Below are 25031 nucleotides of genomic sequence, written 5' to 3'. Positions count from 1 at the left end.
TCGACAGGTCATTCAGCGCCTCTTGGAGAGGCTGCGAAGTGCGAGTTCCACCACTCAACTATCTCCTTTCTGGGATACATTATTGCTGAGGGGAATGTACAGATGGATTCGGAGAAGGAGTGGTGGTGGATTGGCCCCAGCCCACGTCCAAGGTGCAGCTCCAATGGTTTCTGGGTTTTGCAAACTTCTACTGCTGTTTCATTCAGGGATCAGCAACCTGGCGGCTCCCCTCTCTGCACTCACCTCTCCCAAGGTACTGTTCACATGGTCCCCAGCAGAGGACAAGGCTTTTGGGGATCCAAAGCAGAGATTTACTACTGCTCCCATCCTAATCCATCCGGACCCAACTCGTCAGTTTGTGGTGGAGGTTGATGCTTCCGACGTGGGAGTAGGGTAACCAGCTGTTCGTTCCTGATTCGGTCCGGCCTCAGGTCCTGGAATTGGCTCACTCTTCCAGGCTTACCTCTCATCCTGGCACTCGTCGAACTCTCTGGCTTTCCTTCGTCAATGCTTCTGGTGGCCCACCATGGTTCCTGACATCTCGGCCTTCGTCGCAGCATGCATGGTGTGCGCACAAAGCAAGACTCCGCGGCAAGCTCCGTCTGGCCTCCTACAGCCACTCCCTGTCCCTCATCGCCCCTGGTCCCATATTTCCCTGGATTCTGTCACTGGGCTTCCTCCGTCAGATGGCAACACCACCATCCTGACGGTGGTAGATCGGTTCACCAGGCCGCCCATTTCATCCCTCTTCTGAAGTTACCTTCAGCCAAGGAGAAGGCCCAGCTTATGGGGCAGCACGTCTTCCGAATCCATGGACTCCCGGTTGACATTGTCTTGGATCGGGGTCCTCCAGTTCTCGTCCCAATTCTGGAAGACTTTCTGCACTCTTATCGGGTGATCAGCCAGCCTGTCATCTGGGTTTCATCCCCAATTTAACTGCCAGTTGGTGCAAGCCAATCAAGATATGGAGACGGCACTCCGGTGTCTTGTTGCTAGTAACCCCAACACCTGGAGTCAGCAACTGGTCTGGGTGGAATATGCCAGGAACACTCTCCCCTGCTCAGCTACTGAACTATCCCCCTTTGAATGCTCCATCAGCCCCCACACTTCCCAGAGCAAGAAGTTGAGGTCAACATACCTTCAATCCAGATGTTTGTCCGCCGCTGTCGGCATAACTGGAAAATAGTGTCTACTCTTTCTGAGATTGTCCTACTAACGGTGCGTTGAACTGTATTCGACCCAGGATGCCCACGATGCTGCACAGCTCTGTGTCCTCACAGGGAAGATGGTCATGGAGTACTCCAAACCCAATGAGTGCCCTCTGGACCCTGGTAGACAAAACCTAGCTGAACACCTTACATGGTGGCCACTCTGCTCCTGGAGGTCTGCCTGCAGTATGTGCTGCCTGCAGGTAGGCTAGAACAAAAAACATGCACACACGGTGGCCCATCCCTAGTACCCTAGAACGACTGCAGTAATGCCTAGCATCAGAATGCATGTGTGTGTGTGTGTGTGTGTGTGAACTTGCGTCCTTCTCTCTACATCCACAGGGGGCCACTTCATTGTCAAAGGTCAGGAGAAGGTCATTCTGGTCCAGGAGCAGCTGTCAAAGAACCACATCATCGTGGGGCAGGACAGGAAGGGAGCAGTGGGAGCCTCACTCATATCTAGAATGACTCGACCAGAATGTGAGTCTCCCTAGTTAGACTCTAGCTGCAGTTTGGTGTAGATGATTTGCTCCTATTGATATTTCCATACCTACTTTCTTTCATGATTGATTCATTATATGAATGTTTTCTGATTTGTTGCTTACTTTAGTGCTTTATTGCTGTAAGACTGTATTGGCATGTTTGTTTATCAAAACGTCAGTTCACTTGCCACCACACTCAACTCAAACTGCTGTGTAATGTGGTTACACCTGAGTCCACATGAGGGCGCTGTCTGACTAAAATATGCCAACAGAATACAGATAATGCCAAGCTCTTCCACCTCTCTACCCTGTTCAGCCTTGTTGTTCAATGCGTTGGTAGTGGAACCCACTTGTGCTACTCATTAAGACCTCATTTGATTATGTAATATAAAAATGAGCTAATCTAATGTTTTAGCTAATTTCAGTATGTGAACATGCTGCATCTATTACCATTATATAACAATTGCTACTAATTTTTGAGCTGAAAATTTGATTGGATTCATTCAAGCAACAGCAGAACACATTTTTTTTTAAATCCCTACTTTCAGTGAGTTGTCTTCGCTTTCAGTCATCCTCTTCTGTTAAACATTTGGGCATCTTTATCACTCAATAAGGTTCATATCCGTGACACCTAGATTAAAATAGCTCTATTAACCTGTTGGCAGCAGTAACATCGTTGATTTCCTCTTGGCCAGCCCTCTCCAAACATGTCCAATGTGGCTAGTAGAAAGAGGAGGAAGGGAAGCGCTACTAAGGTACACAATAGTACATTTTGGTAGATAGAAGGTGCTCTTTGGTAAAAGGGGTAAATTGGTCATCAAAAAGAAAGAAGGACCAAGGCACTCTTCATATAATTGATTAAAATGCCTTTATTAGTATGGCATGTTCAATAGAAACAACGTTTTTTTTAAACCGGCTGCATGGTCTTCATCAGGGAGTACAAAAAAAGGAATACAAGTTCTCTCTTTTTAACAGCTTTACAATTAGCCCTAATTGGAAGAAGGAGTGGTTACACAATTGATTGGACACACCTAGTAAGCAATACTATACACATTAAAAGGTGAAATAATGTAGCTAAGTTATCCTAAAAATACAACTCCAAGCTAGAAGTATCAGAAGACTAAAAGGTAGTTCTAACCTTAAATATGGCTGGGAGAGGTGTCAAGAATAAGAAAGCAATATATTCCATAGTACACTAGAACACAGCAAAACATTAACAACAACAGTCTAACCGTAGCTGAGGGCATATTAAGCAAAATGTCCACTGGATGACAACAAATGGACCCATGACGACCCTACAGGAAGGGTGAGAAATCCATATCTTCATTTAAACCAGGGTATTTAGTGGCCTGTAGTTTGTAAATCCATATCTTCATTTAAACCAGGGTATTTAGTGGCCTGTAGTTTGTAAATCCATATCTTCATTTAAACCAGGGTATTTAGTGGCCTGTAGTTTGTAAATCCATATCTTCATTTAAACCAGGGTACTTAGTGGCCTGTAGTTTGTAAATCCCATATCTTCATTTAAACCAGGGTACTTAGTGGCCTGTAGTTTGTAAATCCCATATCTTCATTTAAACCAGGGTACTTAGTGGCCTGTAGTTTGTAAATCCCATATCTTCATTTAAACCAGGGTACTTAGTGGCCTGTAGTTTGTAAATCCATTCCTTCATTTAAACCAGGGTACTTAGTGGCCTGTAGTTTGTAAATCGATTCCTTCATTTAAACCAGGGTATATAGTGGCCTGTAGTTTGTAAATCCATTCCTTCATTTAAACCAGGGTATTTAGTGGCCTGTAGTTTGTAAATCCAAAAACGGGTTGCCATGGTGTAGGGACTTGTAGTGCCTTGCCATGGGGTAGTCTTCATTGCCTACCCGTATGGCGTATTTGTGTTCCGCTAAGCGGTCTTGAAGGCGTCTCTTTGTCCGTCCAATGTAGAACACCTTGGACTGTGGACATTCCAATCTATTGATGACATGAGTGGTTTTACAGTTAATGAAATGCTTGACGTAATACTCCATTTTGGAAGCTGTTTCAACAAAATACTTCTTCTGTGCAATATTACTGCAATAGTTGCAATGGTTCCATTTAAAGGAGCCCTTGGGATTGTGGTCAAGCCAAGTTTTTTGAGAGTCACCCGGAAGATAACTGTGTCCAATGTGGCCTTGTAACATTTAGAGTAATCACCAGTGTGGAGTGTTGGCCTGCCTGGTTTGTTTGCTCTGCCTTCATGCATCCTGGGTGAATTCCTCCTGGCCCTCGCCGCACTCTGCAATGCTGCCAAGCAGCACGGCCCCAGATGCATTGTGGGCCAGCCAGCCCTGTTCCCACAGCTTCGCAATAGCATAAGCAAATGTCAGAGATCCTGCCTCACCTCTCCCTGACTTCTCTTGTCTGTACCTCTCCCTTTATCTTTTTTCTACCTTTCACTCTGTGTACACCCACACTGCCCCTTCCTCCACCCACTTCCTCACTTCTCCATCTCCTGCCAACCTCTCTTTTCTTCCGCCATCCACCTCTCCCATCCTCTTTGTCACATCACATCCTTTATACCTCTTTCTCCTCCACTTCATCATCATCCATTCACTTATACATCTCCACCATATGTCCTCACCCCTCCAAACTTCCCTGATACCTCTGTCATCCACCTCAATCCCTGCCCTTAACCTCCTCCACGTTTCTCCTCTATTTTGCCCTTATACCTTCCCTCCATCCCTCACACTCACGCGTAATCTCGTTCATACCGCACCCTCTAATAATGTCTTCCTGAGGACTAGGACTTTGACTGAAGAATAGAATGTATTCTAGCAAGAGGAGATGAGTCTTGCGTTTGGGACACAGCCTTTGTCTTGCCTAGTAATTAAAGAATAATCCTCCTCAAGTCATTTCTCAATAGGCCAACATGTCCTTTTTTGATATGTGTTGATGAATGCAATGCCCCAATTTGTCTGAATAAAGACCCTTATTCAGTAGGAGGAACCAGCAATGCATTGACGAGGGCCATATTAGCATCCTAGCAACAGCCGTTGGATCAGATTTGAATGCATGTTGTTGATGCCTTTTCAGTGTTGTTCTCATTATACCTTTGATGTTTGATACGTCAAACTATGCCTCAGTAGACATAAAGCCTTAAATAGATATTAGACCAGGGGTGGGCTCCTGGGTGGCGCAGCCGTCTATGGCACTGCATCTCAGAGCTAGAGGTGTCACTACAGACCAATAGAGAGTCGCACAATTGGCCCAGCGCCGTCCAGGTTAGGGTTTGGCCAGGGTAGACCGTCATTGTAAATAAGAATTTGTTCTTAATTGACTTAACAGATAGCGGACGGCCGCACAGATTTTTTTGGGACTAATTTGTTGGGCCAGGAAAAGGGCATTTATTAAAACATACATAGGTCCATTAGAATTGGTACATAGTGCATTCAGAAAGTATTTACACCCCTTGACATTTGTTGTGACAAAATAGGATTAAAATGTATTTAATTGTCATTTTCTTGTCTACGAGCTACACAAAATACTCTAATGTTGAAGTGGAAGATTTTTGTTTGTTTACATCCCTGTTAGTGAGCATTTCTGCTGTGCAAAGATAATCCATCCACCTGACAGGTGTGACATATCAAGAAACTGATTAAACAGCATGGACATTACACAGGTGCACCTTGTGCTGGGGACAGTTAAAGGCCATTGTGCAGTTTTGTCACACAACACTGCCACAGATGTCTCAAGTTTTGAGGGAGCATGCAATTGGCATGCTGAGTGCAGGAATGTCCACCAAAGCTGTTGCCAGAGAATTGAATGTTAATTTCTCTACCATAAGCTGCCTCATCGTTGTTTTAGAGAATTTGGCAGTACGTTCAACTGGCCTCACAACTGCAAAGCGCAGACCTACTGCAGCGCAAGCTACGAACAGCGAACACAGTTGCATTTTATCGATGGAAATGTGAATGCACAAAGATACTATGACAAGATCCTGAGGCCCATTGTCATGCCATTCATCCGCCTCCATCTGCCATCCATCATCTTTCAGCATGATAATGCCGCAAGGGTCTGTACACAATTCCTGGAAGCTGAAAATGTCCCAGTTCTTCAATGGCCTGCATACTCATCAGCCATGTCACCCATTGAGCCCGTTTGGAATGCTCTGGATCGACGTGTACAACCGCATCCAGCAACTTCGCACAGAAATTCAAGAGGAGTGGGACAACATTCCACAGGCCACAATCAACAGCCTGATCAACTCTATGCGACGGAAATGTGTCGTGCTGCACGAGGAAAATAATATGAAATCCATAGATTAGGGCCCAATGAATTTAGTTAAATTGACTGATTTGAACAATAACTCATTAAAATCTTAGGAATTGTTGCATGTTGCGTTTATATTTTTTGTTTAGTTTCTGAAAAATAAAACCCTAATATATCTTGATTAGATAAATATTCAACCTGCTGAGTCAATACATGTTAGAATCATCTTTGGCAGCGATTACAGCTGTGAGCTTTCAGGGTAAGTCTATGGATTGTGCAACATTTGCCCATTATTCTTTAAAAAATTATTCAAGCTCTGTCAAATTGGTAGTTGATCATTGCTAGACAACTATTTTCAGGTCTTGCCATAGATATTCAAGCAGATATAATTCAAAACTGTAACCTAGCCACCACTTTCTTCTTGGTAATTTTTTAATTTAACCTTTATTTAACTAGGCAAGTCAGTTAAGAACAAATTCTTATTGACAATGACGGCCTACCGGGGAACAGTGGGCAAACTGCTTTTTTCCGGGGCAGGACAATAGATTTTTAACCTTGTAAGCTCAGGGATTCAATCTGGCAAACCTTTCGGTTACTGACCTAACGCTCTAACCACTACGCTACCTGCCGCCCCAAAGTAAGCAACTCCAGTGTAGATTTGGAGTTGTGTTTAAGGTTATTGTGCTGCTGAAAGGTAAATTAATCCTCCAGTCTCTGGTGGAAAGCAAACTGAACCAGGTATTTTGCTTCCATTCAGTTTGTTTCTTTATCCTGAAAAACTCCCCAGTCCTTAATGATTACAAGAATATCCATAACGTGATGCAGCCACCACAATGCTTGAAAATATGGAGAGTGGTAGTCCGTAATCAAACCAAATCCAGCTTTATTTATACAGCACATTTCAGACATGGAATGCAACGAAATGTGCTTCACAGGAGAAAACAAATAAACAATGAAAATAAAAGCTGAAATATTTACTACACAACAGACATACGACAAAAAAACTAAAGAATGACCAAAACTTAACGACATAATACATAAGTAATGTGTTGTATTGGATTTGTCCCAAACATAACACTTTGTATTCAGGACAAAAAGTTAATTGCTTTGCCACATTTTTTGCAGTATTACTTTAGTACTGTGTTGCAAACAGAATGCATGTTTTGGAATAGTTTTTATTCTGTTCAAGCTTACTACTTTTTACTCTGTCAATTAGGTTAGTATTGTGGAGTAACAATATGCTTTTTGATCCATCCTCAGTTTTCTCCTGTCACAGCCATTAACTCTGTAACTGTTTCAAAGTCACCATTGGCCTCATGGTGAATTCCCTGAGTGGTTTCCTTCCTCTACGGCAACTGAGTTAGGAAGGACGCCTGCATCTCTGTAGTGTCTGGGCGTATTGATACACCATCCAAAGGGTAATTAATAACTTGATATTCAATGTCTTTTTGTTGTTGTTACCATCTACCAATAGGTGCCCTTCATTGCGAGGCATTGGAAAACTTCCCTGGTTTTTGTGGTTGAATCTGTGTTTGAAATACACTGCTCACAAAGTTGAGTCATTGTAAAATCATGTAAAACACTATTATTGTACACAGAGTGAGTCCATACAACTTATGTGACTTGTTAAGCACATTTTTACTCCTGAACTTATTTGGACTTGCCATAATAAAAGAGTTGAATACTTATTGACTCTAGCTTTTCATCTTTTATTATTTTGTAAAAAAAAACGTAATTCCACTTTGACATTACGGGATATTGTGTGTGACAAAACATCTCTCAATGCAATCATTTTCAATTCAGGCTGTAACAACAAAATGTGGAAAAAGTCGAGGGGTGTTAATACTTTCTGAAGTATGAAGAACATTGACTAAACAAAACATTATGAACACCTGCTCTTTCCATGACAGACTGACCAGGTGAATCCAGTTGGAAGCTATGATCCCTTATTGATGTCACTTGTTAAATCCACTTCAATCAGTGTAGGTGAAGGGGAGGAGACAGGTTAAAGAAGGATTATTAAGCTTAGAGACAATTGAGACATGGATAGTATATGCGTGCCATTCAGAAGGTGAATGGGAAAGAGAAAAGATTTAACTGCCTTTTGAACAGGGTATGGTAGTAGGTACCAGGTGCACCGGTTTATGTCAAGAACTGCAACGCTGCTGGGTTTTTCACACTCAACAGTTTCCCGTGTGTATCAAGAATGGTCCACCACCCAACGTACATTCAGCCAACTTGAAACAACGATGGGAAGCATTGGAGTCAACATGGGCCAGCATCCCTGTGGAACGCATTTGACACCTTGCAGAGTCCATGCCCTGATGAATTGAGGCTGTTCCGAGGGCAAAAAAAGGGGGGTGCAACTCAATATTAGAAATGTGTTCCTAATGTTTGGTATACTCCGTGTATATCGAAGGCTACTCACGTAACCTTGGGTCTATGAACCAAGCGGCGCATTTAGTTAACTACAATTTGTTTTGATTAAATTGTTTATGCTAAATCCACTGCAGGCCGCTTTTAATCGGCCGTAGTTTGCCCCCCCCCCCCTACTATATACTGTAAGTATGTCTATTTAAATGGCAAAGATGTTGTTTGTTGAAGCAAATAAGCTTTAGAAATGCCCATGTTCCATTGTACATGCATTTCATAAAGCTTACAAATGGACTTCACATTTACTGTTTTTACATTTGCCATTATTGTAGTGTAAAACACAGGACAGGACGTAGTTGAATAGGCTGGCATGGTTGACTGGTCGTCCTCAGTAGCCAATGGTTATAGCCTGCAGGGTGGGTGGTCTGAGAGGACATGCTCAGTCTCACTGGCCATCTCTCTAGAGCTCGACACAGACTATTGCTGACTCAGTGTGACGGTGGTGTGTTTGTGTAGTGTGGGTGTCGGTCGGGGGGGGGGGCATAAGGGCTGACACATCTCTGGTCGTGGCTTTTGTGAGTCACTTGACCTGCTGCAACTTTGATCCCTCAGAATGTTAACTTGTGTCCTTCTTTTCTTATCGTGATAGTAAACGTGCATCTCACATTTTCATTACTTTAGAATTACGCCTCCGGTTCTTTCTTTTAAAGTTTGTCACTTTGTGATCTGAGATACAGCTTGCCTGTTTTATATTGCTGGGCAGTTTCAGAGTTCGTACTCATATCCCTCTGCATGTGCGTGTTACCTAGGCTCTGAAATCCATTGGGAATAAAGTGCGGTGACAGCGCGTGTGAGGAGGGCCCAAGAAGACCAAGATGGAGGACGCTAGAGAGCTTCCCTCATCCTCCCTCATGTACCTGTAAGTGCTATCAGATTGACCACACCAACAACAGCTTTATACACACCTGCCCTGCCCAGTGTGGCATGGGATTTACTATGGACTATCAGCAGTATCAATGAGAGAGGTGTTGGTTAAAGCACTGTGCTCACCACACCATCATATGATTTGGTTTTGTCACCTGTACCCTTACCTATTCTTTATTAATATGGCTATAAGTGTGTTAACATAGAACCGATTCCATATCATTTAGCTAGCTGGATCAACCCTCATTATTTTGTATATTGCAGTCAAAAACGTTCCTCATTGGTCCACTTAGGTTTGATCGAGTGACTCCCTACTACTACCAGGGTTGGGGTCAATTCCATGCCAATTCAGGAAGTAAACTGAAGTACAAATTCCAATTTTCCCCATTGCTTATCTGAGAAATTGTCATTTCAGTTTACTTGCTGAATTGAATTTGAAATGGAATCCCCCCCCCCCCCCAAACCTGTCTTTTATTCCACTTCCAGGGGAAGGAGTTTAAATTCCGGGCCAAGTATATTTAGATGGCGGTGATGGTGTGCAGGGTGATCCTGGCCCAAGGAGAGAACAAGGTAGACAACAGAGACTACTATGGCAACAAGTGTCAGTTGCCAACCCAGACAGGAAGATCACGTCAGTGACTCAACCCACTCAAGTGACGCACCCCTCCTAGGGACGGCATGAAAGAGCACCAGTAAGCCAGTGACTCAGCCCCTGTAATAGGGTTAGAGGCAGAGAATCCCAGTGGAAAGAGGGGAACCGGCCAGGCAGAGACAGCAAGGGAGGTTCGTTGCTCCAGAGCCTTTCCGTTCACCTTCACACTCCTGGGCCAGACTACACTCAATCATATGACCCACTGAAGAGATGAGTCTTCAGTAAAGACTTAAGGGTTGAGACCGAGTCTGCGTCTCTCACATGGGTAGGCAGACCATTCCATAAAAATGGAGGTCTATAGGAGAAAGCCCTGCCTACAGCTGTTTGCTTAGAAATTCTAGGGACAATTAGGAGGCCTGCGTCTTGTGACCGTAGCGTACATGTAGGTATGGACGGCAGGACCAAATCAGAAAGATAGGTAGGAGCAAGCCCATGTAATGCTTTGTAGGTTAGCAGTAAAACCTTGAAATCAGCCCTTGCCTTAACAGGAAGCCAGTGTAGGGAGGCTAGCAGTAATATGATCACATGTTTTGGTTCTAGTCAGGATTCTAGCAGCCGTATTTAGCACTAACTGAAGTTTATTTAGTGCTTTATCCGGGTAGGCGGAAAGTAAAGCATTGCAGTAGTCTAACCTAGAAGGGGCCACAGTGTCTCCTGACCCCTCCTGTCTCAGCCTCCAGTATTTATGCTGCAGTAGTTTGTGTCGGGGGGCTAGGGTCAGTTTGTTATATCTGGAGTACTTCTCCTGTCTTATCCGGTGTCCTGTGTGAATTTAAGTATGCTCTCTCTAATTTTCTCTTTCTTTCTCTCTCTTGGAGGACCTGAGCCCTAGGACCATGCCTCAGGACTACCTGACATGATGACTCCTTGCTGCCCCCAGTCCACCTGGCCATGCTGCTGCTCCAGTTTCAACTGTTCTGCCTGCGGCTATGGAACCCTGACCTGTTCACCGGCCGTGCTACCTGTCCCAGACCTGCTGTTTTCAACTCTCTAGAGATAGCAGGAGTGGTAGAGATACTCTTAATGATCGGCTATGAAAAGCCAACTGACATTTACTCCTGAGGTGCTGACTTGCTGCACCCTCGATAACCACTGTGATTATCATTATTTGACCATTTATGAACATTTGAACATCTTGGCCGTGTTCTGCTATAATCTCCACCTGGCACAGCCAGAAGAGGACTGGCCACCCCTCATAGCCTGGTTGCTCTCTAGGTTTCTTCCTAGGTTTTGGCCTTTCTACTGAGTTTTTCCTAGCCACCGTGCTTCTACACCTTCATTGCTTGCTGTTTGGGGTTTTAGGCAGGGTTTCTGTACAGCACTTTGAGATATCAGCTGATGTAAGAAGGGCTATATATACAGTGGGGCAAAAAAGTATTTAGTCAGCCACCAATTGTGCAAGCTCTCCCACTTAAAAAGATGAGAGAGGCCTGTAATTTTCATCATTGGTACACTTCAACTATGACAGACAAAATTAGAAAAAAAATACAGAATCACATTGTAGGATTTTTTATGAATTTATTTGCAAATTTATGGTGGAAAATAAGTATTTGGTCACCTACAAACAAGCAAGATTTCTGGCTCTCACAGACCTGTAACTTCTTCTTTAAGAGGCTCCTCTGTCCTCCACTCGTTACCTGTATTAATGGCTCCTGTTTATCAGTATAAAAGACACCTGTCCACAACCTCAAACAGTCACACTCCAAACTCCACTATGGCCAAGACCAAAGAGCTGTCAAAGGACACCAGAAACAATATTGTAGACCTGCACCAGGCTGGGAAGACAGAATCTGCAATAGGTAAGCAGCTTGGTTTGAAGAAATCAACTGTGGGAGCAATTATTAGGAAATGGAAGACATACAGGACCACTGATAATCTCCCTCGATCTGGGGCTCCACGCAAGATCTCACCCCGTGGGGTCAAAATGATCACAAGAACGGTGAGCAAAAATCTCAGAACCACACGGGGGGACCTAGTGAATGACCTGCAGAGAGCTGGGACCAAAGTAACAAAGCCTACCATTATTAACACACTATGCCGCCAGGGACTCAAATCCTGCAGTGCCAGATGTGTCCCCCTGCTTAAGTACATGTCCAGGCCCATCTGAAGTTTGCTAGAGAGCATTTGGATGATCCAGAAGTAGATTGGGAGAATGTCATATGGTCAGATGAAACCAAAATAGAACATTTTGGTAAAAACTCAACTCGTCGTGTTTGGAGGACAAAGAATGCTGAGTTGCATCCAAAGAACACCATACCTACTGTGAAGCATGGGGGTGGACACATCATGCTTTGGGGCTGTTTCTCTGCAAGGGGACCAGGACGACTGTAAAGGAAAGAATGAATGGGGCCATGTATCGTGAGATTTTGAGTGAAAACCTCCTTCCATCAGCAAGGACATTGAAGATGAAATGTGCCTGGGTCTTTCAGCATGACAATGATCCCAAACACACCGCCCGAGCAACGAAGGATTGGCTTCGTAAGAACAACCCCATAGAAAATCTTTGGAGGGAGTTGAAAGTCCGTGTTGCCCAGCAACAGCCCCAAAACATCACTGCTCTAGAGGAGATCTGCATGGAGGAATGGGCCAAAATACCAGCAACAGTGTGTGAAAACCTTGTGAAGACGTACAGAAAACATTTGACCTCTGTCATTGCCAACAAAGGGTATATAACAAAGTATTGAGAAACTTTTGTTATTGACCAAATACTTATTTTCCACCATAATTTGCAAATAAATTCATAAAAAATCCTACAATGTGATTTTCTGGATTTTTTTTCTCATTTTGTTCTGTCATAGTTGAAGTGTACCTATAATAAAAAATTACAGGCCTCTCTCATCTTTTTAAGTGGGAGAACTTGCACAATTGGTGGCTGACTAAATACTTTTTTGCCCCACTGTATAAATACATTTGATTTGAAGTGTCTGGAGTTGGCTGGACAGGTAGCTCCATCTATGGAATCAGGGTCTGTTTTTCTCTATCCTAACATAACCTCTCTATCCTAATATAACTTATCTATAAAATATTACTCTTGTGAACCTCCTCTGTGTATGTTTAGTTTACCCCCTCAGTTAGTAGACTCCAGCACATTGTATATGCAGACTGCACATTGGCCTATAGAGATGCACTTTAACACATTGGGATGCACAGACGTACACTATATATACACCCCTTCAAATGAGTGGATTTGGCTATTTCAGCCACACCTGTTGCTGACAGGTGCATACAATCGAGCACACCACCATGCAATCTCCATAGACAAACATTAGCAGTATAATGGCCTTACTGAAGAGTTTAGTGACATTCAACGTGGCACCCATCATAGGATGCCACCTTTCCAACAAGTCAGTTCGTCAAATTTCTGCCCTGTCAACTTTAAGTGCTGTTTATTGTGAAGTGGAAACAACTAGGAGCAACAACGGCTCAGCCGCGAAGTGGTAGGCCACACAAGCTCACAGAATGGGACCTGCGAGTGCTGAAGCGCTCAGTGTGTAACAATCTTCTGTCAGTTGCAACACTCATTACCAAGTTCCAACCTGCCTCTGGAAGCAACGTCAGCACAATAACTGTTGGTCAGGAGCTTCATGAAATGGGTTTCCATGGCCAAGCAGCCACACACAAGCCTAAGATCACCATGTGCAATGCCAAGCGTCGGTTGGAGGGGTGTAAAACTTGCCGCCATTGGACTCTGGAGCAGTGGAAACGCGTTCTCTGTAGTGATGAATCAAACTACACAATCTGGGTTTGGCAGATGCCAGGAGAACGCTACCTGCCCAAAAAGCATAGTGCCAACTGTAAAGTTTGGTGGAGAAGGAATAATGGTTTGGGCTGTTTTTTATGGTTCGGGCAGGACCAATTAGTTCCAGTGAAGGGAAATCTTAATGCTACAGCATATAAATACATGCCCGACCTCCCTAATACCCTTGCGGCTGAATGGAAGCAAGTCCCCACAGCAGTGTTCCAACATCTAGTGGAAAGCGTTCCCAGAAGAGTGGAGTAGCAAAGGTGGGACCAGCTCCATATTAATGCGCATGATTTTGGAATGAGATGTTCGACTAGCAGGTGTCCACATACTTTTGGTCATGTAGTGTACCAGAGTACATTGGGCAGTGCAAACTTCCTTTTACACATTTCAATCAATCAATTAATCAAATGTATATATAACGCCCTTTTTACATCAGCCGATGTCACAAAGTCCAAAACAGAAACCCACCCTAAAACCCCAAACAGCAAGCAATGCAGATGTAGAGCACGGTGCCTAGGAAAAACTCCCTAGAAAGGCAGGAACCTAGGAAGAAACCTAAAGAGGAACAAGGCTCTGAGGGGTGGCCAGTCCTCTTCTAACGGTGTATGGTGAAGATTATAACAGTACATGGCCAAGATGTTCAAACATTCATAGATGACCAGCAGGGTCAAATAATACAAATCACACTGGTTGTAGAGGGTGCAACAGGTCAGCACCTCAGGAGTAAATGTAAATGTCAGGGTTAGAGACAGCAGGTGCGGTGGAAAGAGAGTTCTAAACAGCAGGTCTGGGACAGGTAGCACGTTTGGTGAACAGGTCAGGGTTCCATAGCAGCAGGCAGAACAGTTGAAGCTGGAGCAGCAGCACGAGCAGGTGGACTGGGCACAGCAAGGAGTCATCAGGTCATGTAGTCCTGAGGCATGGTCCCAGGGCTCAGGTCCTCTGGGAGGGGAGGGAGAGGGTGAGAGAAAGAATTAGAGGGAGCATACTTAAATTTGCCTGTACAGACTTCCTTTAACACATTTTCCTGTACAGCCTTCCTCCAGCACAGTGGCCTATAGTGTGCTGCTCCACAGTGTAGATAAGCAGAGCCTGCATGCTCTGGGTCTATCTGCGCAGCATGACTCACTCACTCTGTATTTCAATTAAGATGACTGTCAGCATTTAATGCTAATGTTTTAAAGGGGCTGGTTGTGTGACAGTGCTGTACAGGCTCACTGCTGGTGCCCATGGGATGAATGGGTTTAAACTCCCAGGTAGAAGTTGCCTGTATTCACAGATCTTGGTTATTTTACCATCCTCTAATCCCAACCTTAATCTTTAGCGGTGAAACCCCAAATTGACTTTAGATCATGACTTTTAATCCGCTCCTCCTCCCCAGTCAAAACGATGGTCTCTATACGCAGTGCTAAATCTCTACGTACTTTGTACTTATCTAAGAACTGATCCCAGGCCGCTGGTAGTTGAGACAGACTCTACACCTGCCTCCCCATGCCCTGATCCCAGGCCTGCGCTAGTGGATGCAGACTTTACACCAGCCTCCCCATGCCCTGATCCCAGGCCTGCGCTAGTGGATACAGACTCTACACCAGCCTCCCCATGCCCTGATCCTAGGCCTGAGCTAGTGGATACAGACTCTACACCAGCCTCCCCATGCCCTGATCCCAGGCCTGCGCTAGTGGATACAGACTCTACACCAGCCTCCCCATGCCCTGATCCCAGGCCTGTGCTAGTGGATACAGACTCTACACCAGCCTCCCCATGCCCTGATCCTAGGCCTGCGCTAGTGGATACAGACTCTACACCAGCCTCCCCATGCCCTGATCCCAGGCCTGCGCTAGTGGATACAGACTCTACACCAGCCTCCCCATGCCCTGATCCCAGGCCTGCGCTAGTGGATACAGACTCTACACCAGCCTCCCCATGCCCTCACCTGCGTCTTTATTCTCTCCCTCCTTTATTAATACCTTCATTATTTTCCTCCCGCTTTGTTGTTGCTGTTTTGTTTTCCTCATCCTCCCCCCACCCTCATCCCTCCTTCCCCGCCTCGCTCCGTATTCCCGCCTTGACTGGCTTTGTCAGGGGGAGAGATACGCAGCAGCCGCACCAAAATCCCAGGGCCGGGGAAGCGGAGGGATTTTTTCCACGCTATGACAAAAGAATGGCCGCCTTGACTGGAGCGATTGAGCTAATCCTGCAGGCCCCAGGTCTGATAATGTAATTATGGCTGTCTTAAGGCCTTTAATTTCCCCCCATCCCGACCTGCTCTGGCTGAGGAGTGGGGGCGAGGTGGGGGTGGAGGGGGGTACAGGGCCTCCTTTCAATAGGGGGCTTATGCACTTAGAACGCCCAGCAATCTCCTCTCTCTCCAATTATGATTCCCTGACATTCAACTAATTGGCCCGGCTGTGCAACGGAAGCTTAATTTCTTTATTATTAATTTTGCCGGTGCTGCTTGTTTGTTTTGATGTATGCAAATGTGTCGGGAGGGTTGGTGGGGGGTTGAGCGAAAGAGAAAGAGAAGAGAGAGGTTCCCCAGTGAAAGCCTTACTGGGTAGAGGAAAGGAGAGAAGAGAGACCTGGGAGAGAGGCCAGGTCAGGCTTATCTCAGGGTTGGCACACCTGGTTATTAAATCTGTCTCTTTGGTCATTTTCTCTGAGCTGATAACGGAGAGGAACAGAACAACTGGCAGCAGAAGCCAAGAGAACTGGGAGAACAGAGGGTTTGATATGACTATCTCTTGGAGTATTGTTGTTTCACATCTAGTTCGTTGCATCAGATACTCGGTCTGTAACTTCCAGTATTGAGTTTTGATGTTTCCAATGTGTCAGTTTGCTTTTTAGATCATAATTAATCGGATTGTTATGGACAGGGAGGACCTGATCCTAGATCAGCACTCTTTCTCGGAGACACTTAATACATTTGGGCCCATAGGTTCTGACTGTACTAAGAGCTCAGACACAACAATAGCGTTTGCTGGCCGAGAGTATATAGTAACTTTGAGTGTAATTTGCGAACCAAGCATGCACCGATTTTACATGTAGAATCACATGAAAAATGTTGCCAGTCAGACATCGACAGTGGGTGGTCCCTGAAACATCGTGCTGAATGATCGGCAGACAAACGCTTGAACTACATTTGGTGCAAGCCTTAACACTCTCTCTCCCCCTCTGTTCATTTCAGAGCTGAAGAAGATATCAGACCAGATCATCCCCAAGCAGCCCAGTTCGACATAGTCAAATGCATGCGGAAGGACCAGATCACCAACGGCATGGTCAATGCCATCTCCGCCGTGAGTGCTGCCCCTGTATCAAGATCTGGTCCCTTATACCAGACAGAGGATGTGGTATCCAATTGGTTTGACATATGGCAAAAGGGGATTTGAACTGTCCCTCTCTCTGTGCCCCCATGGGAACTGGTCCCTGAAGAGGTTTAAGATGGACCATCAGGGTGTGACACAGGTGTTGTCCAGTCTCTCCTTCATCTCAGCTCTGGGCATGATGACCAGGACCTCCTCCCAGTTTAGAGAAGATCAGTAAGGTCAGGGGACCCCACTCCCTGCAGCCCTCCCAGTGGAGCATTCTGTGCCCCTCCGACACCCCTGAGGGAGAGGTCAGTCAGTCAGCGAGAGAGGGAGACACACATGGACGGACAGATAGACAGGCACATATATACTGTCCTTCAAGGTTATCTTTGGTCTCTTTGTTGCCTCTCTGATTAATGCCCTCCTTGCCTGGTCTGTGAGTTTTGGTGGTCAGCCCTCCCTTGGTAGGTTTGTTATGGTGCCAAATTCTTTCCATTTTTTAATAATGAATTTAATGGTGCTCAGTGGGATGTTCAAAGTTTCAGGTATTTTTTTATAACCCAACCCTGATCTGTACTTCTCCACAACGTTGTCCCTGACATGTTTGGAGAGCTACTTGGTCTTCATGGTGCCGCTTGCTTGGTGGTGCCCCTTGTTTAGTGGTGTTGCAGACTCTGGGGCCTTTCAGAACAGGTGTATACAGTTGAAGTCGGACGTTTACATACACCTTAGCCAAATACATTTAAACTCAGTTTTTCACAATTACTGACATTTAATCCTAGTAAAAATGTCTTAGGTCAGTTAGAATCAAATCAAATCAAAGTTTATTTGTCACGTGCACCGAATACAACAGGTGTAGACCTTACAGCGAAATGCTTACTTACAGGCTCTAACCAATAGTGCGGGAAAAAAAAGGTGTGTGTGTGTGTCACCACTGTATTTTAAGAATGTGAAACGTCAGAATAATAGGAGAGAATGATTTATTTCAGCTATTATTTCTTTCATCACATTCCCAGTGGGTCAGAAGTTTACATACTAATTGAGTGTATTTGGTAACATTGCCTTTAAATTGTTTAACTTCGGTCAAATGTTTCGGGTGGCTTCCCACAATTAGTCGGGTGAATTTTGGCCCATTCCTCCTGACAGAGCTGGTGTAACTGAGTCAGGTTTGTAAGCCTCCTTGCTCGCCCATGGTTTTTCAGTTCTGCCCACAAATTCTCTATAGGATTGAGGTCAGGGCGATGGCCACTCCAATACCTTGACTTAAGCCATTTTGCCACAACTTTGGAAGTATGCTTGGGGTATTTGTCCATTTGGAAGACCCATTTGCGACCAAACTTTAACTTCCTGACTGATGTCTTGAGATGTTGCTTCAATATATCCACATCATTTTCCATCCTCATGATGCCATCTATTTTGTGAAGTGCACCAGTCCCTCCTGCAGCAAAGCACCCCCACAACACGGTGCTGCCACCCCCGTGCTTCACGGTTGGGATGGTGTTTTTCGGCTTGCAAGCCTCCCCCTTTTTCCTCCAAACATAATGACGTTCATAAGGGCCAAACAGTTCTATTTTTGTTTCATAAGACCAGAGGACATTTCTCCAAAAAGTACAATCTTTGTCCCATTGCGCAGTTGCAAACCGTAGTCTGGCTTTTTTTATGGTGGTTTTGGAGCAGTGGCTTCTTCCTTGCTGAGCAGCCTTTCAGGTTATGTCGATATAGGACTCGTTTTACTGTGGATATAGATACTTTTGTACACGTTTCCTCCAGCATCTTCACAAGGTCCTTTGCTGTTATTCTGGGATTGATTTGCACTTTTCGCACCAAAGTACGTTCATCTCTAGGAGACAGAACGTGTATCCTTCCTGAGTGGTATGATGGCTGCATGGTCCCATGGTGTTTATACTTGTTTATACTCGTACTATTGTTTGTACAGATGAACGTGGTACCTTCAGGCATTTGGAAATTGCTCCCAAGGATGAACCAGACTTGAGGAGGTCAACAATTTTTGAGGCTGATTTCTTTTGATTTTCCCATGATGTCAAGTAAAGAGGCTTTGAAATACATCCACAGGTACACCTCTAATTGACTGAAATTATGTCAATTATCCTATCAGAAGCTTCTAAAGCCATGACATCATTTTCTGGAATTTTCCAAGTTGTTTAAAGGCACACTCAACTTAGTGTATGTAAACTTCTGACCCACTGGAATTGTGATACAGTGAATTATAAGTGAAATAATCTGTCTGTAAACAATTGTTGGAAACATTACTTGTGTCATGCACAAAGTAGACATCCTAACCGACTTGCCAAAACTATAGTTTGTTAACAAGAAATTTGTGGAGTGGTTGAAAAACGAGTTCTAATGACTCCAACCTAAGTGTATGTAAACTTCCGACTTCAACTGTATTTACTGAGATCATGTGACAGATCATGCAACACTTTGATTGCACACTTTATATAATAAATGATGTGACTTCTGAAGGTAATTGGTTGCACCAGATCTTATTTAGGGGATTCATAGCAAAAGGGTGAATACATATGCATGCACCACTTTTCTGTATTTTAATATTTTAGAATTTTTTGAAATTAGTTATTTTTCTCATTTCACTTCACCAATTTGGACTATTTTCTGTATGTCCATTGTACGAAATCCAAATAAAAATCAATTTAAATTACAGGTTGTAAGCCACAAAATAGGAAAAACGCCAACGGGGATGAATACTTTTGCAAGGCACTGTATGTGTGAATATTGAACTGCTCAAACAAGTGCTATTTGTTTTTTGTCCTGGACAACCCAACCCTAATTCCAGTTCTAGATGGTGTTGCCTTGGCCTGTGTATATCAGCTTCTGATCAGTGGTTTTGTCCTGTCGTGTCCTAGACCTGTGGTCTGGTGAAGACCCTGGCCCTGATGACCCACATCACCACAGACATGGAGGACGGCCCCATCGTCAAGTTGGCCTTCAACCTGGGAGTGGTGACCACACACAGGCACACAGACACACAGGCACACAGGCACACAGGAACACACCCACACATGCACGTCCAGACATCCAGAGGCATACGCATAAGCACTTGATACACACAACCAGCAGTAGGCTCTCAAGCCAGGATTGTTGCTGGTGGCTCTTCCCTTGTGTTTGATTACTTACAAACTGCTTCTCTTCTTAAAAGCCTTCCTCTGCTTTTCAATACAATGCCACAAACATGAAGGGAAAGAACATGGAATGTCCAGTTTACAGAAACAATATGTTGTGCTTCATACAGTGTGTCTGATAAGCTATTAATTTAGTGCTACTAATGTGCCATGAAAAAGTCTGGACTGGGTTCATTAATTAGTCTATATTTTTCAAGCCACTGATAACTGTCAAATTATGTTGACTGTCTGCCACCAGGCTTAATTAATTAGTAACAGCAGGTGTCAAAGCGCCACAGAGAGCGTGCAAATCCTCCCCCACACACAGAACCATTTCACTGTGGCTCCTCCATTTCCTCAAGTTCAATATGCACAGAACCCCTGCTGGAGTCTGTGGCTCTGCAAACTGTGTGATAGATACAGTAGCCAGTTGGACGTTATGTTCTATGCATTATTTCTGTGCACATTGATCAAACAACCCCTAATATAGTCACGACAGTAAGAATTGAGAGTAAGGAACTCTGCCTTATAGTCGGCCTCTCTGGGTGTGTCCATCCTGTCCACAGGTAACATCCTGGGTGTGATCTGGGACCACCAAAGGCTGGTGTACACCTTCAGACTGATGCGCAGGGCCGGCTTCATCAACGAGTTTGTGTCCATCTCCACCTTCCTGACCGACTGCTGTGTCTACATCTCCTTATGACTCAGTCCGGGTTCTGCACCAAAACGGTTTGAACACATGTTTTTATACTAGTTCACTCCTTCATCTCTCGCTAGCACCCACCTTTTTTAAAAATGGTGCTATTTCTCCTGGCAGACCGTACATCATTGTGAAGGTAGAGCAGCCAATGGTCAAGAACAAGCACATCAAGGAGTTGATCCAGGAGTTGACCCAGGTGGGCTCCAGATCATCAGCTCATACAGCTAACGTTATTCAACACAAAGAAACTAGCGTCATCTACCGCCAATGAATTTAGCTCTGATATGAGCTATGAACTCAGCCAAGTGTACTTTTTTAAAGGGGGTAAAATGTTAACATTAGTGGTGGAAGTTGTGGATTTTTTAAATGTTTACGTGATGATGATCTTTTATTTCATTGCTGTCAGAACCTTTGAGGAGCCTGGTGGAATACCTGGATGTGAACGAGGAGAACGACTGTCAGATCGCCCTCTATGAGCACATGATTAATATGTGAGTAAGCCATGGCTCACTACCATGTCTACCATGGGTCTCTACCAATGGCTCTCTACCATGGCTCTCTTCCATGGCTCACTACCATGGCTCTCTACCATGGCTCTTTGCCATGGCTTTCTACCATGGCTCACTACCATGTCTACCATGGCTCTCTACCATGGCTCTCTACCATGGCTCACTACCATGTCTACCATGGCTGTCTACCATGGCTCTCTACCAATGGCTCTCTACCATGGCTCTCTACCATGTCTCTCTACCATGGCTCACTACCATGTCTACCGTGGCTCTCTGCCATGGCTCTCTGCCATGGCTTTCTACCATGGCTCACTACCATGTCTACCATGTCTCTCTACCATGGCTCTCTACCATGTCTACCATGGCTCTCTACCATGTCTACCATGGCACACTACCATGTCTACCATGGCTGTCTACCATGGCTCACTACCATGTCTACCATGGCTCTCTACCATGGCTCACTACCATGTCTACCATGGCTCTCTACCATGGCTCACTACCATGTCTACCATGGCTCTCTACCATGGCTCGCTACCATGTCTACCATGGCTCTCTACCATGGCTCACTACCATGTCTACCATGGCTCTCTGCCATGACTCTCTGCCATGGCTCTACTGTCTGAAACATTGGGCCTCTTTTGTCTTGCTGCGTAGTTTTTTTCTGTACTCAATATTCTCTGCTGATGGATATGATTCTTATCAGTCCTAATGCTCTTCTTTACAAGCATTTCGGTACACTCGCATTAACATCTGCTAACCGTGTGTATGTGACCAATAAAACTTTGTCTGTGCTGGCCTGATCCCCTACCTCCATCACAACCAGTCCCTCAGGAATACATACCTGTGTGCTATGGGCAAGCAGGCCATGGGTGATACACCTCTCCAGTCCTGTGCTACTGTCTGTAAAGGGTGTCTGTTTTAAGCTGCACCTTTGAAGATCAGGCAACAGTACTCATCAAACATCCTCCACAGGAGCACTGTGTACCGCTGTGAACACACACACACATTTCTTGTCAGACTCCATTTTGTGTGTGTGATGGAGTGTTTGTGTGTGTCAGTGTGTGTACGCGCATGGACATCAAACATGGGGTGCTTGCGTAGGCCCTCCTTTGTGCCCTGTGTGTGTGGAGGCCCTTTCCCTGCCAGTCACCCAGAGTGTCATTAGCAATTCATTGTGTCTGCTGGTCGCTGTGCTCAGGGGGTCAGTGTGCTCAGCTGCTAGGGAGAGACCAGAGTGCACACCCAGGAGCTCCCTGGTAACCAAAAGTTCTCCAAAAGACACCACTAACATTCGCAAAGACCTAGTCAACCCCATCCCCCTCCCTGTCTCCATCCACCCCCTCCTCCCTTCCCCCATCTTTACACAAAAACACTGCTAGTGGCACTATATTTGGCCCAATATCCTCTGCCGTGTCTGTTTTGTGTGGCCATGCCTATACATGTGCAAATGTGGCTCTATGGGCGGGGGCCTATTATCACAGGGCTCTGTTTCTTGTAGCCTGATTGTGAAGTAATAGCATCTGACAAATGTCAAGGCCTCCAGGGAGGGCAGTCATTATGCCATAACTTGCCCTGCCCAGCTCCTCTCCCCTGTCTGTAGCACAGAGCTGTCCCTGTTGGCCCTGGCTCAACCCCAGCCCATGGAGATGCAAGATTAAAACAACTCAGCCACCCTAGGATATTCTCTGAGACACTGCTTGGTTAAGTGGCTCAAACATTGACATTGAGAACATTTGGTGTTTCTTGGTGAAAATGTGTTCTTATTTTTGCTTTGTCTTTGCTCTGAACTGAATGAGTTTTGAAAGATTTCTCAGACAATTGATTAATCAAATACTTTGGAAAGTTTTAAAGACTTGAATAGGTATGTCCATTCTAATTGTATTTCTATGGTTTCTCTTGTCAGGTACAATTGGCTACAACCAGAGGAAGCGTACAGACACTGATATACAGTTGAAGTTGGAAGTTTACATATACCTGAGCCAAATATATTTAAACTCAGTTTTTCACAATTCCTGACATTTAATCTGAGTAAAAAATCCCTGTTTTAGGTCAGTTGGGATCCCCACTTTATTTTAAGAATGTGAAATGTCAGAATAATAGTAGAGAGAATTATTTATTTCAGCTATTATTTCTTTCATTACATTCCCAGTGGGTTAGAAGTTTACATACACTGAATTAGTATTTGGTAACATTGCCTTCAAATTGTTTAACTTGGGTCAAACATTTTGGGTAGCCTTCCACAAGCTTCCCACAATAAGTTGGGTGAATTTTGGCCCATTCCTCCTGACAGACATGGTGTAACTGAGTCAGGTTTGTAGGCCTCCTTGCTCACACGTTTTTCAGTTCTGCCCACAAATCCTCTATAGGATTGAGGTCAGGGCTTTGTGATGGCCACTCCAATACCTTAACTTTGTTGTCCTTAAGCCATTTTGCCACGACATTGGAAGCATGCTTGGGGTCATTGTCCATTTGGAAGACCCATTTGCGACCAAGCCCAAGTCCATCCTCATGATACCATCAATTTTGTGAAGTGCAGCAGTCCCTCCTGCAGCAAAGCACCCCCAAAACATGATGCTGCCACCCCTGTGCTTCACGGTTGGGATGGTGATCTTCAGCTTGCAAGCATCCCCCTTTTTCCTCCAAACATAACAATGGTCATTATGGCCAAACAGGCAGAGAGCCATGGTAGTGAGCCATGGAAGAGAGCCATGGTAGAGAGCCATTGGTAGAGACCCATGGTAGACATGGTAGTGAGCCATGGCTTACTCACATATTAATCATCAGACCAGAGGACATTTCTCCAAAATGTACAATCTTTGTCCCCATGTGCAGTTGCAAACCGTAGTCTGGCTTTTTAATGGCGGTTCTTGAGTAGTGACTTCTTCCTTGCTGAGCGGCATTTCAGGTTATGTCGATATAGGACTCGTTTTCCTGTGGATATAGATACTTTTGTACCTGTTCCCTCCAGCATCTTCACAAGGTCCTTTGCTGTTGTTCTAGGATTGATTTGAACTTTTCGTACCAAAGTACGTTCATCTCTAGGAGACAGAATGCGTCTCCATTCTGAGCGGTATGACGGCTGCGTTGTCCCATGGTGTTTATACTTGCGTACTATTGTTTGCACAGATGAACGTGGTACCTTCAGGCATTTGGAAATTGCTCCCAAGGATGAACCAGAGTGGTTGAATAAAGAGTTTTAATGACTCCAACCTAAGTGTATGTGAACTTCTGACTTCAACTGTATCTGCTGGGTTAACTCCTGAAACCCATGGTCAAGACTAAGACCATAGAGCTGATAGACTTTGAGAAGCTGCCTGCAGGACAGAACGCCACAGTGGCTGTGATGAGATACAGTGCTTATGACATAGAGGATGCTCTTATCCTCAACAAGGCCTCTCTAGACAGAGGTGAATTACTGATCTACGTTAATGTATGTCTATGAGCTGAGCAGGTAAATTGTATTGTATTCTGCAGGGGTTAAAGTCTCAATTCTGTTTGTACACTTGTTTACATGGATATGCTTCTTAATAAACACATATTTGAAATGAGCCATTACGTTTCGTTATTATCTTGTAATTTCCTTATTATTATTCAGTTTATTACTTCTCCATATTAATCAACAAATTAAGAAATGGCAGGTTGGAGAGGATCTGTCTGTTTGTGATGACACAACATTAACAGAGTCAAAATAAAGATATGCCTAAATTGGCTTTGTCTGTTGGCTTTTCTGCATATAATTGATCCTATTTCGAC

General features: G+C 44.6%; 1 pseudogene; it reads left to right on the top strand.

The window, feature by feature from the left end:
• Positions 1-25031, top strand: part of LOC109888887 (DNA-directed RNA polymerase III subunit RPC2-like) — a 37841-nt pseudogene that overhangs the window by 605 nt on the left and 12205 nt on the right.

Source organism: Oncorhynchus kisutch, linkage group LG4 (assembly GCF_002021735.2).
Source record: "Oncorhynchus kisutch isolate 150728-3 linkage group LG4, Okis_V2, whole genome shotgun sequence".
In the NCBI taxonomy this organism is placed as follows: Eukaryota; Metazoa; Chordata; class Actinopteri; order Salmoniformes; family Salmonidae; genus Oncorhynchus; species Oncorhynchus kisutch.
The sequence above is the reverse complement of the archived record's forward strand: the minus strand, read 5'-3'. Positions and strand labels throughout refer to the sequence as shown.